General features: G+C 36.7%; 1 long non-coding RNA gene across 1 annotated transcript; it reads left to right on the forward strand.

Annotated features, from left to right (window-relative positions):
• The first annotated feature begins 693 nt into the window (after positions 1–693).
• Positions 694–3,317, forward strand: LOC146502713 (uncharacterized). Its single transcript, XR_014869217.1, has 2 exons — positions 694–951; positions 3,090–3,317. It is a non-coding gene; the product is annotated as an uncharacterized LOC146502713 (long non-coding RNA).
• Positions 3,318–5,388: the final 2,071 nt, after the last annotated feature.

Consider the following 5,388-nt stretch of genomic DNA (forward strand, 5'->3'; position numbering starts at 1 on the left):
ATGTCTCATGTGGTGTTTCATTAACCTCTCCACATTAATGTGTTTTTCTGGTGGTCCTTACCTATTAGAAACATTTGACAGGAATAAATATTTACTGCTCATTTTGATAGTAGATTTTAATCCAGCTGTTGAAGTAAGCATTACACAATGCATGCAGATAAAGACTTTGTTTCTGGAAAAGATAAAAGTAAAAGCAACGGGTGGTCTTCCATTAAAAAGCTTCACAAATGTATTATTTATTTCTTACTGTTCTTCCAGTTAATGCAATAAAAGATCTGCATCCCATAACAGTGACAGACTTATTGGGAGCCATCTATCTATTTTGTTTAATGTCAGCCCTCCAGCACCATCAACATGTCGAAACTGGAGCGGCTTCTTTAGCTTGAGTGTATTAAAATGCCAGTTAATGGAATAGGAAGATAATTAGTTATTATCTTTATTAGTTATTTAATTAAATTTAGGTGACGTTTTATTAAAGCTATTTGTTTAAAGTTATATTTTAAATGGAGAGAAATGGCCAAGTATATCAAATGTTATCTATTTTGAAGTTTAGTTGTTGCTTATGATGTAAGCATCTATCACTGTAAAATGTAATATTGTGCTTAAGTAAAAATACTCAATAGGCTGAACTCAATTTTTATCAATTTGTTATTAGAACTCGATTTAAATAAGTTACCAGTACTATTTATGCAAAACGCTGATAAACTCAATTTATTTGAGTTGTCTTAACTTAGAAAAACTAAGTGAGCTGGAAGTTTTGCTTCTCAGTGCGGAAGGATGAAAGATGTGTTTTGAAAATGTCACGTCACTACCGTCCTCCTCCCTCGCGGATCAGATCATGTTCATGGTGCCAGCATTTGTTATGGAATATGTTGAGCAAACCTGGAGAAGCGTCAGCTCAAGATATTATTGTTGTCATTGCTGTGGATCTTTACCTGATACACTGACTTGGTGAGTAAATGTTTACTCTCATTCAAACTGATTTTGTGGCTTCTCTTCGTTTAGCACCAGGTTTATAATCTTGCTAGCTAGTTAGTGTTAGCCTAGCGTTGCTGCTGCCGCTGGGCTTATGTTATTTAAAAATTAACACCACAGCCTTAAAAACCTTATATAATTCTGTTGATTGTTTGAAATAAAAAAGTGAGATAAGAGCCCAGACAACGGGCAGTGCAGCCGTTAGGTGTGGGGGGTATTTTCAATCCATAGCCATAACTAACTAACTATAGGGGTGTAACGATACACAAAATTCACGGTTCGGTTCGATACTTTGGTGTCAGGGTTCGATATTTTTTTCAATACAAAAAAATGTTCATGCTTTTTTAATGTCATTTGTTAAAATTATAAATAGATATTTTAACTCAAACGTACAGTTTTTAAATTTAATGTTGCTGAAACAACAAAGTAATAAAAAAATTAATCTATCTGATCAAGAAATCACTCATCTTTGGAAAAGACAGTTTATTACAGAGAAAGGCTCTTTCCAAAATAAAAGCTATACTATACACTTCTTCTGGGGTTTATTCTCAGCAGCATATTAAACATATCAGGTCCCCATAAGGAGAATCATGTGCTAACGGCTGTCTAAATGACTCGGGTAAAGTTTGTAGCATGCGTGCTTATTGTTTTTGTCTGCTTCCACTTGTCTTTGCACTAGGATGATGTCGGCGTAAATGTGCAGTCATATTCATTTTGTTCCCACTAGTGCTGTCAGTGTTAATCTGAAATGACGTTAACGCCACAACACAGCAAATCTCCGCTAACGAGCTACCGCGGATTGCCGCGTGCGTGGGGCTGGACGGCATCAACACGTTAACGAGCAAACTGCGCTAACGCACTAGTTCCCACCCATGTAATTGAGCATTGCGTGGCACATCCGACATACTGTTTTACTTTTGTCCATGACGCGCTTACCTTCAGGGTCATACTTCACATGAAGACCAAAATAGTTCCAAAGGCCAGATCTGAATGAGGGTGGGGGAGGTTCAATTTGCCATGTTGCAACGAGCTTAGCTTCTGTCTTGCTAGCTTGCGCTGCGCTCGACAGTGCAGCCTAGGTGGAGTAGTCAAACGCAGATCCACTGAGCTCTCAACACAGACAGCATCGTCAGAAGAAAAGTTGATAAAATAAATTAAAAATTTTGTATTGTTTGATACATATGCGTACCGAACCGAAAGCACTGTATCGAACGGTTCAATATCGATACGAGTATCGTTGCATCCGTATTATATACATCATGTTTAACCTGAGTAGCAAAAGGCCGCAGGGGGGTTGAAAACGATACGCCAGGAGTTAGCTGTGCTCGCGGACTCAAGCCTTGACCTCCCGGTCAGCTATATGGTGGATAACAGAGCTCTCCAAAAACGTGGAAGCACTTTTGCAAATATGTGATATTTTGATAAATTATATGGTAAATGGCCTGCATTTGTATAGCGCTTTTCTAGTCCCTAAGGACCCCAAAGCGCTTCACACTACATTCAGTCATTCACCCATTCACACACACATTCACACACTGGCGATGGCAAGCTACATTGTAGCCACAGCTGCCCTGGGGCGCAGTGACAGAGGCGAGGCTGCCTGACACTGGCGTCACCGGGCCCTCTGACCACCACCAATATCACACCACAGCTACATCCTCGCCTGAAAATATCTTAAAAGGTTATTTTGTGACCCAGAAAGGGTAGCCTGGGGAAAAGGAGGATCGCATTTGTCGGCCGTGGTTGTCGGAGCCTGTGTACTTGAAAGCGCAGCAATGGCGGAGGAGCGCGGCTAAAAAACTGGGTCACAAAATAAACTTTTCAAATATTTTCAGGCAAGAATGTAGCTGTGTAAAGTTCAAATATCTGCTCGATTTATCAAGACATCACATATTTGCAAAAATGCTTCGACGTTTTCGGAGACGTCCATTTTTTTCATGCTTTGTGGCAGCTTTTGAACATCTGTGGCATCTATATCTAATGTCAAATCTAGACTTTATTTAACAACATAAGCAAACTATATGTTACAATGATTGCACAGCCATTAAGGATCAAATCAGTTTCATTTTTTTTTCATTTTTTTCTCCCTCTGCTTGCTTCTTACTGTCTTTGAGGCTCGGGACCAGCACTCCTGCTGTTGGACAGAAAGACATCAGTAAGTATTTTGGTTTTCCAATATATTAGCAACTGTCAGTGACATTTATATTAATGAGGCTGAACTTTAATCATACTTTAGATCAGCCTGTTTTACTTATTGTTTTATTTGTGCTTTGGTTTGGGGAAGTTGTTTCTTTACTGATCTTTTCCTGTCTTCTGTTATTAGACTTGAGATATGACTGCACTATCCTGTTGCTGGTGACTCGAGTTAATTCTACAAGACATGCTGTGTAAGTAAACAAACAACAACAGTTTGGGCTGCATTTCTTGAAAGATCACATCCCCCAAACTTAGTTTAGAGGGTCTACACTGTATTTAGTGAAGTCTGCAAGTTTTCTAACAGCAAAATTTGTTTTGTGCCCAAATCACTTTGCACATCATTAGAATGAAAGTTATTGGCCATGTTTGCATAGCCATTTTTAAAATGATGCTTTCACAACATTATTGTGTGTTGCGTGGTGGTCAGGGCTATCCAGACTGACAATTGGGACATTGAATGTCACCTCTCCAGTGGGGAGGGAGCCTGAAATTGTCTAAATTGGAGTCTGTTCTATACCAAATGCAGAAAAAAATGTTTTAAGAAAGCAATTGAGTTCATGTCAATTGAGTTCACAAAAAATATGATTGTTTGCTTGCAGGACACCAGGAGAGAGTCCTCTGTCACAGATGGTGTGGTCAGTGAAGATGGTCGCCTGCAGGTTCAAGCTCATTCCATCTCCAACCCACATCCACTGTACTTAAGGGAAGTTAAAGACTTTCTTCTGCACTTACATTTGGATCACCTCAATCCGTGACAGTCATTCAGGCAGTAATGCCTGGACTGGAAACAAGCCATCCTTAAAACAATACAACATTCCAGCTCCTGTGTTGGAATGCAAAAGAAATGTGTTGTTTAAATCAGAGACTGCATTTGTGACAGAACAATAAATATATTTTATTTTGATCATATAAGTAATGTAAGTACAAAACAAACTTGAGGTAAGCCTAAACTTATTTTCAGAATAATTACATCTGAGACTTTGTTTCATTGTAAGATTATAACAGTGATGGCAATATAATTGTTTGTTGTTCAGCAGAACAGTGTCCAGTATGTTGGCTGTTATACTTTTTTGCATTTGAAAATAAAAGTTGATTTTAACATCATTACAAAAAGTGTTGTTAATTATTTTTAATCATATTCAGGTTACCACAAATTGTTTTTTCATTTAGTTGAACTTGAAATGTTTGTCAGTAGGTAAACAATTAGTATTGTACAGTCAGAAATATCAAGTTATTCTTGCACTGTATAAGTTGTCCTAACAGTCATCTTAAGTAAGCTTTACTTAGTTTTTTTGAGGCAACGAGTTTCCTTAGTTTTTTTGAGTCCTATGAACTAATGAGGTTGTACAGTGTACTCAAAATGAATAAGTTGCCCTAACTTGGTCATCTTAAGTAAACTTGATCCAATTTTTTTTGAGTTCTGGGAACAAATGAGCTTGTACAGAGTACTCAAAATAAATAAGTTGTCCTAATTTAGTCATTTTTAGCTAAGCTTTACTCAATTTTTTTTTGAGGCAACGAGTTTCCATAGTTTTTTGAGTTCTGGGAACTAATTAGATTTTACAGTGTATTTGGGGAACCTTGTACTTTAAACTAGTTACCCTAATTATAAAAATAAGTAATATATAATGATGTAAGTGCTTGGCATGTAACTGATCCATTACTAATATTTTTGTTCCTTCACATTTTTGAAACAATTTATTTTGTTTCTGTTGTATTTAAAACAAGAGCAATTTATAAAATTTTTGTTAAAGATAAAACAGCACATATTTAAACCTAAAATTCCTGTGTTGTACCAAATGTGCCAAGTCTTTTTAATTTATTTTTTTTGATAGAATAGAATAGAATAGAATAGAATAATCCATTAATTGTCCCACAAGGGGAAATTTGGGTGTAACAGCAGCAAGAAAGACACAGTACACAAGACACAGAACAGAAACATACACAATTTTTACATATTTACATCAAGGACAATAGTTGGCTTAGAGCTCATGAAATCAAATCTCAGTCAATCACATTTTAAGCCTTACACTGTTGCTTTAATTCTGTGGTCTACAACAACATATGCAATAATAATAACATTATTCATTATTCTTTTTTCACTGCTACCATTTAACTGCATGTCAATTCATCAGTTCAGATTGGTTAAAAAAAGACTGGCAAAAATAAAATGCCTTTTAATGTTTGTTAAATCCCCCCAAAAGAACATAATATTAT

This window comes from Neolamprologus multifasciatus, chromosome 15 (assembly GCF_963576455.1).
Source record: "Neolamprologus multifasciatus chromosome 15, fNeoMul1.2, whole genome shotgun sequence".
Taxonomy (NCBI): domain Eukaryota; kingdom Metazoa; phylum Chordata; class Actinopteri; order Cichliformes; family Cichlidae; genus Neolamprologus; species Neolamprologus multifasciatus.